At 35.8% G+C, this 14,051-nt stretch overlaps 1 long non-coding RNA gene across 1 annotated transcript; it reads left to right on the forward strand.

The window, feature by feature from the left end:
• Window positions 1-9,345: 9,345 nt before the first annotated feature.
• Window positions 9,346-12,588, forward strand: LOC131013331 (uncharacterized). Its single transcript, XR_009097644.1, has 4 exons — window positions 9,346-9,484; window positions 9,670-9,748; window positions 10,744-10,806; window positions 11,426-12,588. It is a non-coding gene; the product is annotated as an uncharacterized LOC131013331 (long non-coding RNA).
• The last annotated feature ends 1,463 nt before the right edge of the window (window positions 12,589-14,051 follow it).

Consider the following 14,051-nt stretch of genomic DNA (forward strand, 5'->3'; position numbering starts at 1 on the left):
TTGGTATGAGAACTTTATTTCCAGCATTCTGACCAGTTATAACTTTAGCTTCCAATACGTGGCTCCCAAGTCTTGTAATAACCAATCTAGTACCATTGCACAAATTATTTGCATGATCTATATTTCTCAATAGCATGACTGGAGTTCCAACTTTCAAATATAGTTCATGATTGGGGACTCCAGAACATTTAAGACTATTTAAGAACTCTGGCGTGTGTATGTCCTGGAGCAATGATGAAGTTGAATCTGATGTGCATGTCCTATCTGAGCTCAAATATTTTCTGCCTTCACACTCATTCAATGACACCATATATTGATTGATGGACTCAACCACATTTAGCGTGGGCGCCAAAATAGCTCGTTCCTGTAAATAGATCGATTTTTCAGTGGAATTGCTGGATGCCGAATAAATCTCATCAACAATAGCTGCAATAGGATCTCCTGAATATTTAATAAGAATTTCATCTGGAAGCTCAATCTCAACTTCACCATCATTTGGACCTCCTATTGTTCCATCTCCTATACTTGCTATCCACTTCGCAAATTGTTCCAAATGTATTGATTCTTCATTTGTGCATGCAGTTTGAAGTCTCGTGTTCTTTGTCAATCTTAAGACAATGCAATCTTCATAACCATTTGAGATGAGAGAATTGCAATCTTCACCTGCTAATTATTTAAAATTGCATGATTATGAAAATAATCTATACAATTCCATCATCAAATACAAATTGTTTACCTTCTTCTAAATTAATAATTTGTGGATCTACAATATTCGTTCCAGGATTGAAACTTTTACAACTGAAATCTTGTGCAAATGTAGACTTTTGTGCATGAATATTTTCAAAGTCTTCATCCGTCAAATCTATGATTTCTGATGTTTGATTATTTGTCATGTAAACTGTTTGAGCTTGTGAAGAACACGGTGCATTAATTTGGAATGTATTGTTTCGAGAAGACGAACTGCTTCCAACAACTGCAACAAAATTATAAATTTTAATATAAGTGCAATTTCAACAAACAAATTATGAGTAACATTTATTTATATCAATAAGAATCTTAAATTACATTAGTTATATCTCTAAAAGGTGGCTGAGATTGAGATAGTATGTCTGATTGTCTTTGAAAAGATGAATAACATAGCATTCCACGTTGACATGTAGGCACAGTAATACGTGCCAATTTGGATGGTTGATGAATCAAATTATCTGCAATTAATATATAATACATCAACACATAAACTAATATTATGAAAAAGTTTAACATCGATTAAACATATAATGTTACACATAATACATTATAAATTTATAGTTATATAATATTTATTTTTAAATTCCACAAATTTTTATTTAAAACTAATGACACTTAGGAATTTAACTGGAACTTGTATTATAGTACAAATAAATATAATTTCTTTTCCATACTAACTATGAATTATCATTTAGTTGATGCATTTTAATTGTCAAATATTAAAATTTCATTATGAACGATCAAATACAAACTATGAATTACTTGAATAAGAAAATAAAAATGATTAATAACTGCTCTTATTTAAAATTTTGTAGTTATAATAAAATTGATGGTTTATATTTAAACTATATATTTTTCTTTTTATTTTCATTTTCTGTAACTTCTTATTTGTTGTCACATTTTTTTCAAAAATAATAGTGGGGCTGATGTTCTTTGTTGCTTTGGAGATGTTGCAACTGTGATTTGCTGGAATGGTGAGAACTTTGCCAGCTTTTACTTGTTTAAGTAATAATAACAGTTGTTCTTTGTATTGTTTCATGAAAATATCAACATAATTCTCCCACAAAGTGCAAGACATTCTCTTTCCCCTTTGAACCAATATTATATAATATAGTAAGAACAACAATAGTTTAGTTTTAATAATAAAGAAATAACGACAAAAATGTACATAAATACTCACTCTGTATCTTCTAGAATAAGATCCAATATTTTTTTTTCTTTACCATCTCGAGTTGTTAGTTTTGTTGGATTAGGCCGGGAGGCAATTCTGCCTATAACATTTGCACATGTCACATTGATGGGACTAAGATTTTGTAGTGTATGTAAATATATGAAAAAAAATATAAAAATATTTTATCATTACCAATTGGAAGAGCATCTGCAATGTTTTCAGTGGCTTGAATATCATCAAAGGACTTGAATGCATAAATGATATTAGGAAAAGTTGGATTAGCTTCAACTCTCACTTCCGTGCTTCCATAAAAAGTTGCTTTATATTTATTCAAAGTAACTCTAAACTTTGATTGATTTTGTGTAACACCGAAGTTACGTATAGCATAAAGTCCTCCTTCTTGAAACTTAGAGATGAACTTAGATACTATAAGTTTTGGTGATGTGAAATGGTACCTAGTTCCCTGCAATTTGAACATTTTAACATGTGTTAGCTCCCTTAAACATTTAGGAGTGCTAAAAAATCTTATTGTAACAACTATAATGTAATATAAACATTACCCTTCTTAAAATACTACAGTGACAATGACATTATGAATATGCAACCATTTTTTATTATTAGATTTGCTTACCAATTGGAAAATTTGAACTCTTTGGATCAGAATGGATTAGAATGCATGAGGGTTTTGAAAAAAAAAATTGTATATGCCTTATGTTCTATACATAAACAGTTACATGTCTTTTGTTTGTATATGTTTTAAATAGATAAACTAAAATCTTACAAAGCGCGCCCCGGAGAGATTCTTCAAAGACGTGTAATCTTTTGTTTTAAAATCTCATGTGAAAATTGTGATTTTCTCTTGTTTTCTAATAGAGAAAATTTGGTGGAGAATTAGAAAATTGGTGCATGTGTATGTGAATGTGGTGCACACTTTGAAGTGGGGAACAAAGACACACCCAATAATTCTTCATTCATCACACACGCTTACACGTCATTCCACTTCTAATCATATCCAAATCCTCAAATCATTAGAATTTAACAACAAAAAACTGACCTCAGAGAGATTCTAACATTAATGGTTTGTTCTATAGGTAGATTTCAGTTTCAGTTTCAGAAAACTTATAGGTATGATCGCCTCTTAATAGTATCTTAAGCTTTAACTTGCTGAAATGAATAGGAAAATGTTAATTAGCAAGCCTCTATACAGGTGCTTGCTTTTTATTTTTAAGAACTTTTTTTTCTTTTGTCTGCATATGTAAGTTGAAACCTACCTTATTAGATTTGCTTACCAACTTGAGGATTTGAACTTTGGATTTGAATGTAGAATGCAGGATGGTGTTGAAAAAGAATTGTGTATGCCTTATGTTCTATATACATGCACTGCTATAGAGTATTGGAATTTAAAAAATTCATGCAGATATTCAAATCATTTCAATCGATAGCATGTATGTAGAGAAGTAAAGAATGCCAAAATCTGTGTGACTTATATGACCAATTTTTGAAAATGAGGCCTGTTGCAATATCAGCAAACTTATAGGTATGATCATCTCTTGATAATATCTTAAGTTTGTTTATAATCATTAGAATTTAACAGTAAAAAACTGACTTCAGGGAGTACATAATAGATCTTACAGATTCTGTCCCAATCTCAAAATAAGCATAAAAAACTATTTAGCTCATCATTTTTGGTTGAAGGCATGCTATAACATCTTATAAAACTTTGATATATAAATCATACCTCTATATCATGGAATATGCATTCAAAACTATTTAGCTCATCATTTTTGGTTGAAGGCATGCCATAACATCTTATCAATCTCGCTTTAACTGCAGGTGACTTTGCCAAAGGGCGAAGCTCGTTGAAGAGTGACCACATTCCGACCATCGGTGTTTTTGAACACAATGAATCTACAACCATTTTTAGTTATTAGATATTGAAATTGTAGCAGCTATAATGTAATATATAAACATTACATCTCTTAAAATACTACACTAACAATGACATTATGAATCTGCAACAACTTTTAACTATTAGATTTGCTTACCAACTGGAGGATTTCAACTCTGGATTTGTATGTAGAATGCAAGAGGCTATTGAAAAAAATTTGTATATGCCTTATGTTCTATATATATGATTTGTTAGTATTGGAATTTAAAAAATTCAGGCAGGTGTTTTGGGGCATTTCAATCGGCAGCATGCCAAAATCTGACACATTTATCTTTTTTAAATTATGAAGGTTATATATTACATTATGTTATTATATCTTATTGCAGAGTTGTGTTGAGTATGAAGGTGAAAAGTGAGCATGCGCCTCCCTTTTTAGTGTCTGCTAAGTCAGGAAAAAGTGGGTGGGAATATGAAGTGACATGTATAAGTAATAAGTAATAAAATATTATTTATAATAAAATAATATTTTTTGCATGGAAGATGGGTTTTTGGCGGGAAGTTTTCATGCAGAAAACTTTCCTATAGTATAATAGTATAGATTTATGGTTGTAAATCCCATTGTAGAACTGCACTTGTGATTTTAACTTTCTCTGCCTTTGCTTGATGTGGGATATTTGATTTGAACTATTATTGATTAGCTTCATACGGAGACATGAATGAGGTTAGAGAGGGGAAATGAGCAGAGTGGTTTGGATACTATTATGGGAAAGCCTATTATGATTGAAGCCTGTGAACTCTCGTTATTTAAGTTTATTCATCACTTTGTATATGAGCCGACGTTATTGAGATGATGGGAATCATTTGATCACATAGCTTTAATTTGGTGGCTTGTAATGATGAAATCATTAATCCATGAAGTGGGTACAGAATATGGGAAATTTTATTTAATTGATAGTCGGGACTATTTAATTTGATGATTCTTTGATAACTCATAGATGGAAAAAAGATAGGCATAATAACTTGTTTGAAAAATTGATTTTCTTGCTCACGTGTGAGAATTCTTGGCTAAATATTATATTGAGACATGAGTTCTTTAGCCTTATATGAGTTACTTGGTGGAATAAATGCCTAGAGCATCGCTGTCGTTCTGGGAATGCAAAGTATATATATTTCTTAATGGGATTACAGCCCGGTCTCAAGGGGCTCTCATGTTGTACTAATATTGGTACTTGAGAATTCTTACAGCGCAGGTTAAACATATTTTGGGAAAACACTTAAACAAATATGATGAACACGCTATGTGGGAACGAGGGTCATGAAGTTGACCATGTATTCAAGCCCGACAGCTAAAATATATATGGGACTATTTGAGAACAGGATGCCACTGCCTTGCCTTTATTAACGGGAGTTCGACACACAATAACTGAACTTGAGATTGCTTGGTATAACGGGGACTTTCAGCGCTGCAATTATTCTCGGGATGAGGGAGACTCGAGCGACAAGATTCAGTCACGTTTGGGTCTTTTCACGGTATGGGTTTCCAGCTCTTTTCGGGTCTTTCCCCGCAATGATTATTCACTTTATTCAAGCAAAGAGGACCAATATCATAGCATGAAAAGCTAAACCACTAACTAGTGGTGGTCCAGGTACTTCGCATAACTAAAACTTGTCATTACATGATATTAGTTCTTTCATCGAAGCATGTGAATATGGTTAGAAAATGTTATACTTTGTCACTTAGGAAAAATCATGTTTATATGATCTTTGTTTACATTATGAAATTATAATGTTACCATCTTCGAAGCTGCACACCTTCTGCATATGTGCCTAGGGCTGGAATATGAATTGACTAAGTACACGAAGCTGCACACCTTCTGCATATGTGCTAGGACCTGGAACATAATTTGGATAACATACTTTGGGACCATAGTCATACCAGCGCTGTCACTAGCATCACAAGTAGGAACACCAATCACAAGCATACACATAACATGTTTTGTTGAATCATGCACATGTTACTAACGGGGGGAGTGGAGTATATGCCACCATCTGTGTTTTCTCGAAAAACTTAGCAGGATATTTGAGCCTTAACGGCAACTCAGCCGCGTAGCGGATATTAAAACCTTAAATGGTAACTTAGCCACGATCCGGAACTGTAAGCCTCAAAATATATCTGAGCTTTCTCAGCGCAGTCAGGACAGGTTATTTCAGCCTGCGCAGCCATCTCAGTTATTTCAGTTATTTGGGCTGGTGGAACTATCTCAGTTATCTCAGTACAATCAGTGCTCAAATTATCAGCGTGGCTATCTCAGTCATCTCAGCCTATGCAGTCATCTTCATATAAGTCATCTGCAACGCAGATTGCATAAATTGTCTCAACGCTGTCAATGCGATTATCTCAACACAATCAATGCGATTGTCTTAGCGCAGCCAATGCGGTTGTCTCGGCGCAGCCAATGCGACTATCTCAGCGCAGCCAGTGCGATTAACCAGCGCAGTCAGTGCGATTGTATCAGCGCAGCTAGGGCGATTGTATTAGCGCAGCCAGTGCGATTGTATCAGCGCAGCCATTGCTATTATCTCAGCGCAGTTAGGGTGATTGTCTCATCTAAGCTACCACAGATTACCTAAGTCACCTTCGACGCAGATCGTCTAAGTTATCTTAACTAAGGCATTAATTGCAAACTCAGGGGCATTAATTGCAAAACTAAGGCATTAATTGCAAAACTCAGGGGCATTAATTGCAAACTCAGGGGCATTAATTGCAAAACTCAGGGGCATTAATTGCAAAACTAAGGCATTAATTGCAAACTCAGGGGCATTAATTGCAAAACTAAGGCATTAATTGCAAAACTCAGGGGCATTAATTGCAAAACTAAGGCATTAATTGCAAACTCAGGGGAATTAATTGCAAAACTCAGGCATTAATTGCAAAACTCAGGGGCATTAATTGCAAAACTAAGGCATTAATTGCACGACGAAGGCATAAATTGCAAAATCTAGCCCTTCGTGGCTTCGCAGGCATTAATTGCAGAACCTAGCCCTTTGTGGTTTCGCAGGCATTAATCAAAAGGAAAACTACTCTCTTTTATCTTAGTTCATTTGCAGCGCTTAAATACTTTATCTTTACTATTTTTACAAAGATTGACAAGTTCTTATCTAACAAGTGCAGGGAATCATGTATGCTTAATTGACACGGGAGAGCAGCACAGCGCTGACTTCACACCACACACCACTGGTGTAATACCCGTCAATTTTACCCCTTGTATACATGCATATAAATACGTACATTACATATATATTATATAGAGAGAGATGAATATTTATATATATATATATATATATATATTTATAAAAGGAGGATTTCACTTCCTTGAAGGATAAAATTTTTCCGATACTTTTAATAATATGTATATTATTAAATTTATATGAAGGTTCTTAAACGGAGAACGAATTAGTTTTTCCAAAATTCGGGTAACGTATAAATATAGATGCTCGCCGATATTTTATTTCGCATACATATATATATATATATATATAGAGAGAGAGAGAGTTGGGCTATAATAAAAACATATCTTTTTGTAAAAACTAAAAACGGCTGAATTCTATGTAGAACACTTATGAATTGGCTGTGTAACTGTATGAATTGCGAAATGTATGAATTCTATGTAGAACATGTATGAATTTCGCAATTCATACAGTTACACAGCTAATTCATACGTGTTCTACATAGAATTCATACATTTTAGCCGTTTTTAGTTTTTACAAAAAGATGTGTTTTTATTATAGCCCATCCCTATATATATATATATATATATATATATATATATATATATATATATATATATATATATATATCGAGACATCATGCATATTTATGATATTATATCATATGCTGATGAGAAAAGAATTCTCTACCTATGATCTGATGAGACGAGTCTCTGGAAAAGGTTGTTAATCGCATTAGTATATACTCGCTCATTTTATGAAGCTATTGCGATTATTGAAATTGGTGTGAGAAGTGAATATTTACAAGAATGCTAATTTCTTGTATAAGTATATTAATTTTATAATTGTATCGGCGATTTAATTATTTTTGGATACGAGAATTATTTATCGCTTAATATATAGGCGATTATATATATTACGGGAAAGAATTTTATGATGATCCCAATATATATATATATATATATATATATAATTATGCTAGATAACTGCTATTTATTAGTATTTCTTTCGCAGCTATATATAGGTTTAATAGAATCTCGTTTAGTTAAATTCGCGTCGTATCGTTCATAAGAAATTTTTTTTAAAATAAGTTGACGAGCGATATATATTATTCATGTGATAAATGTCCAAGAAGTCGAGCTATTTGCATATGAAATAGATTTTGCCGAGATTAAATGAGGGGATTATATTTTTGATGATACATATATAAGTGTTTATTAAAGATAGAAATATGGGAATCGGAATAAATGGGTGTGAATATGTTAATGGCCGGATATAGAAGTGAAGGAGATATACTTGGTATGCTTTCACCCCAAGTAATACACTCTCTCAAGCAACCTCACTCACCCTACCTACCCCCCATCGGCACCCTCTCAACCACCCATGCATGCATGCAGCACCACCCCCCGGGCACTCAGCTCACTCACACACGCAATATACATGTATATATATATAATCTCAGCTCTCTCTCACTCTCACACGCACAGCACACAACGCTCAACTCTCTCTCGGTCTACTCTCTCTCTCTCTCTCGCTTAAAGCTCCACCCGCCGCCATCAACACCAGCTGCCGCCACTTTCCACCGCCTCCATCACCACCGGCTGCTCCTCCACGGTGTAACAGCAGCAGCTGCAGCCGAAGAGTAGCAGCAGCAACAACAGCAGCAGTCGGCAGCCGCGCGCAGCTTGGCCGCGCCGCCGTCGCGCTCTGTCGCACCACCACCGCGAAGCCACCACTCTCCCTCCTTTTTCAGCCCTAAGCGCCACCTTCGGTCTGCCATAGCAGCGAAAGGAGCAGCAGCGTAGCGGCTGAGCCTCCTCAACGCGCCGCCTTGCCGAGCTCGCCCGCAGAGCTCCGCCGGCCACCGTCGTCGCCGCCACGACCTTCCTGCACCACCACTCTCGTAAGATCAGCCGAGAAAGCCGTGGAACTGCAAGGGAAACGCCGAGAAAAGCTCTCTGATCTTTCGCCGAAACTTGAGCAAAAGCTCGAGCGGGCCCTCTTTGCCGATTTATGTCGTCGCCGACTGGCCACGAGGATGCAAACCGAGAACGCGTAGCCGTTCATCTATCTACAGGCTACCACCACCAACAATCGAAAAGCTCAAACACTCTCTACATCTCCCAAACCAATAGCCGCAATATCCTCCGGCGAAACGATGTTAGTGAACAATTTCAAGAACGTTCTCTCTTGTTCTTGCTCTCTCTCTCACGACTGCCTCGTCTCCTGTGACGACCAGAGAGCAGGCCCTTAGCCGTTGGCCACCGTTCACTTGTTCTCTTCGGCTCTAACAGCCGAGAATTCAAGGAAACAACCTCTTTCCTTCGTTTATTCACTTTAAAGTGAATAAAGGCTCTTGCGAACTCTCGTCGTTCGCCAAGTTATACGCCGGAGTTGCCTCGTCGCTATCTGATCATCTCGTCTTTGTGAAACACCGTAAGAAACGCCGGGTAGCCTTCGATTCTTTTTCTAGATTTTTCTTTTCCCAACTCTTCTTTTAAACGTGTGTGTATATATATATAATTACAAATTATATATATATATATATATATATATATATATATATCTAAGTATAGACGATAAGAATCGAAGAGAAAACTCATGTGACGACATATTCGATGATTTATAATTATAGATATTGGACGATTAAGCGAAACTCGTGGACTCATACGAGTTGTGGACGATTGGAATTCGTCGTTTGCTTATGAGGCTAGGTAAGCGTGAAAATGATATAATTATTTTATTTTGCAAAGTTATTTGCATAGTAAACTTCGCATGGGAGTAAAGAAATGATTATTATATATCTATATGCTATTTATATGCATATAAATATTATTAAAATTCTTAAAATGGTGGCGGTGAGATGATTTTCCAAGTTATTGATGAAGCTATATTCCTTTTTAAATTATTTTGTTAGTTAGTCAAGTGGTGATTTGGAAAACGTAATAAGTTATTTCAAATTATTATTGTTAAGTCATTTAAGAATTATTGATTTCTAAGTTTTCAATAACGATTGCTTAAATAAAATTTGGTTAAAATGGTTTAATCGAGTAAACATTTAATTCATTTATTTTTAATATTTAATTATTAATATTGATAATAATTCATTTGAATTGGTTTAATCAATTTTTTTTAAATTATTTTTGGAAACTCCTTTCATAATAAAATCCATTTCTTAATCTAACACACACACACACATATATATATATATATATATATATATATATATTAAAGAAGCTTGTTTGTGATTAAAGTAGTATAGAATAAAATCATTTTTATTTGAAGGTTTATAAATATACATATGTAAGTATATGTGTGTGTGTGTGTGTATATATATATATATATATGTGTGTGGAAGAATTGTTTATGAGATGGGATTAATGATTATGTGAAATACAATAATAGATAATGAATATAGAATGGGATTTCCTACGTCCTTTAATAATTAAGAAGTATCTTGATGGGAGAAACATGATTTCAGTACAAAGAAATTATTAAATTATGATTAAGATGAGATGGGATATGATTGTCACGAGACAAGTTAGCCATATTTGGAGTTTAATATCTCATGGATTAATAGAATAAGATATATGTTAAGTTGGAGAAACACGATTAATTTGTTAATAAATGTATAGTCCATTATTACGTAGACATTGTTTATCTTCCTTTATCTATTATTTATAGAACACGTACTTTCGTTATATCGAAGGTTTGAGGAACGGAAGCACCAGAATCTAACCACACAAAAGAAAAGAGGAAGCGAGGACGACAGGTGGGCATTTTCTAACCCTAATACGTGGGCCTCGCGAACCCTCTTATGTGGGTTAAAAATATAAAATATTTCCAATGAAAGTTATTATTATTATTATCTTGAAAATGTGCTTTATAAATCATTGACTTGCCATGTTTTCGTTGAGTAATGATGAGATGTATGTTGACCTACTACCAGTCTACCATGAGATAACGATCGGCCTTGAACTATGTGAGCCGACGGGCTACTAGTTAAGGTATATGCACAGTGGTGATCGTGAGCCGTTATCATGCATCGGCCGGTCACGGGGTTGAGAAGGAGGCCTCCTTCTCTTCGCCCATGTTGATGATATTGATGAGATGCTATGATTATGATGATGATGGGTAGAGGTGGTCCATACATTATATTGTTGCCGGCTTATGATACGAGATATGATGATATTATTATGATGATGATTGCAAAAATTGTTATGTGATATAGCATACACAGGTATTTTCTAAATCAAATATTACCTTGTGTATGTTCAAAATGGGCAAGTTCAACCTATAGCTCTAAGTAGCAAGTTTTTAATTATTTTCGGCATATGTCCACTGAGTAATAATTCTGTTACTCAGCCCTGCATATATTTCTAAATGTGCAGGTTAGGTTGAATGGGAGAGGAGGAGAAAGGAGGAGGCTTTACACTCAAAGTGGTCATAACATTTGAAATATATTCGATGACATATATGAATTTCCCCATCTTTGCATTCTTAATCGGGGTAAATTTGTCATGATTGACTTGAAATAACATTAGTATCTTTTCTTGTTGATACCTCACGAGTTACCCGTCTTCATACGTGTAACTTGATCATGATTCTGTTGTGCAACTCTATGAAACCGGATAAACCATTAAATCTCGATTTCCTTTGATATTGTAAATCCTAACCTTTGATATGACTGAATTAATCAAACGTTGGACCACTTATGCCTAGTATTTGTTTGCATATAAGTCCATTATGAAAGTCATTTTCATTCAAACACTCATACTTGTGGTCATTTGTGGCCTAAATTATGAATTATAATTGATTATGTGGGTAAGTCGATCCTGTAAATCATTTAGTCGCGTGATACTCGTTCTACGCTATCACTGGCTAGAAAGCGGGCCGCGACAACTGGTCGAACAAAGACAAAATTGTTCAACCAGACTAGGGGGAGTAGCTGATGAGGACTAGAATACTCATCAGCGTTGTGCTGAGCAATACAAGAACATCTTACTTGACTACTATTATTGTTATTATTATTCTTATTGAACGAAGCCAACCAGCGCAGGTTTAATTGAAGTCCTTAGATAATAAAGGGATGACTCGCCTGCGCAGCTCAAGGGGACTACTCAGCACGGGTAACGAGGGAGTTCTATTTTCATTACCCGAATCAGCCGAAGAAGTCAAAGTGCATGCGCAGCCTAAAGAGTTCGAAGCACCTGCGCAGGATAAAGAACTTGAAGTCTCGGCAGTCATAAGATAGCGAAGCTTCCGGCGCAGTCAAACCAGCGCAGATGGGCCAAGTCAAGACTAAAGTTAAGTGTATTAAAGTATTAAAGGGCATAAATCCAATTATTAGAGTTCATGGGCCTAAGGCCTTTAGGGCTCACTCTCACATCTATAAATAGAAGGTTTAGCATTAACATTAGAGGATCATGATTTATTTCAGAGCAACACTTGTAAAATGTAATTATCTCGAAGTATAGTCGAAGAACTCAAAAACACCCGTGGATGTAGGTCTTAACGACCGAACCACGTAAATCCTGTCTTGATTATTGCTTTTTAAATTAGGTGTTGGTTTCATGCTTCACCACTGTGTAATGTTGATGATCATAGTGGATTTGGTCGTGAGGCACTCACGGGTTGAATTTATTTAACCCGTGAAAAAGTATCGTGTGTGTTATCTAATTTTCGCTACATGTTAGCTTGGATGTTATCAATATTATGATATCAACATTCCTGCTAACATTACTTTACGAATTACACAGTGTTACTTGTGGTAATTTGGGGTTCTAAACTCTTTCATTGTATAATTTGATGGTAGCACATAATTGAAATTGATTGAAATCATCTATATTTTATTTGAAAGTTGATGTGCTCGAATTGTACACCCTTTAATCTGGCGAAGAGAGGAATTCACCTGTGGTATGCGAGGGATTGAGAAGAAAGTCGGAATGGCTAAAGTCGGAGAGGAGAAATTATGTTAAGTATTTTTAATAGCGTGTGTTACATGTATGACCGCATCTCCTATTTATAGACATATACAATAGGGGTAAATTAGTAATTACACGGTTGATAATGACCCCGGCCGTTAGGAGGAATCTTCGAAGTTGTTATTGATCAGTTACGCTCCCAGCTCTTTCCAGCGCTGCGCGCGTGCCAGCCCTGAATCTTTTCTCCCGACTATGCCAGCCCTGCCCAAGTCCTGGTATTGCCTCTTCCCTGCTTCATTCCAGATCTGACACCTATGGCGTCCGAATCCTCTCTCATTGGCCCTAAAGCTTCTGCTTCTCATGCTTTCCCCCAGGAATACTATTCAAGCTCTTTTCCTCACTTCCGTTCCCAGCATTGACGACTCCGGTGCTGTCAGGTTTACCCAATGCATATTTTACTCCTCATCAGCTACTCTCCCCTCAGTCTGATTGAGCGTTCTCGCTGCTTATGCTCAATTGGTTGTTTGACGCCTCCTTTTCATTTGTCAGCGCTGCTTTTTCTCTTATGCCGAGCAATAAATACTTGTCAGTTAAATGGGCCCCAACCCATCTAATCATCTTTCCCTTTTCAGAAAAAAATGCCTCTTCAGTTGCAACCCCCGTTTGAAAACGCCACGTGTTGCTCTTTGATTGGACCGGTGGAACCCTCGTTCTCCACACCGCCCTCACGTATATATATTTGTTCTTCGTCTTCATTTCGCCATTTTTTCACCTTCGGCGTTCTTATTCATCCTCCATAGCTTTCCCAATCATTGTATGCTCCCGCTGCTTGTTCAACGCCTCTTCGACGCTTGCCGGGTTTTGTTCACTCCCTTCACGTTTCCTCGACTGGATTTAGGTATTGTTTCTGTTCTTCATTTCTTGGGTTGTGTGACTGTAGACCTAGGTCGCCCCTTCTGTTTTTGAGGAGTTCTATGTAGATAATCATAGAAAACCATAGAAATATCTTCCCACTATGTTCATTCTTCGATTATAAGCGTGAGGGACATGAAACGATTAGAAAAGGCCCTGCGAGGGCCTATCCTTGGTTTGA

The sequence above is a fragment of the Salvia miltiorrhiza genome, chromosome 2 (genome assembly GCF_028751815.1).
Source record: "Salvia miltiorrhiza cultivar Shanhuang (shh) chromosome 2, IMPLAD_Smil_shh, whole genome shotgun sequence".
NCBI classification, from domain to species: domain Eukaryota; kingdom Viridiplantae; phylum Streptophyta; class Magnoliopsida; order Lamiales; family Lamiaceae; genus Salvia; species Salvia miltiorrhiza.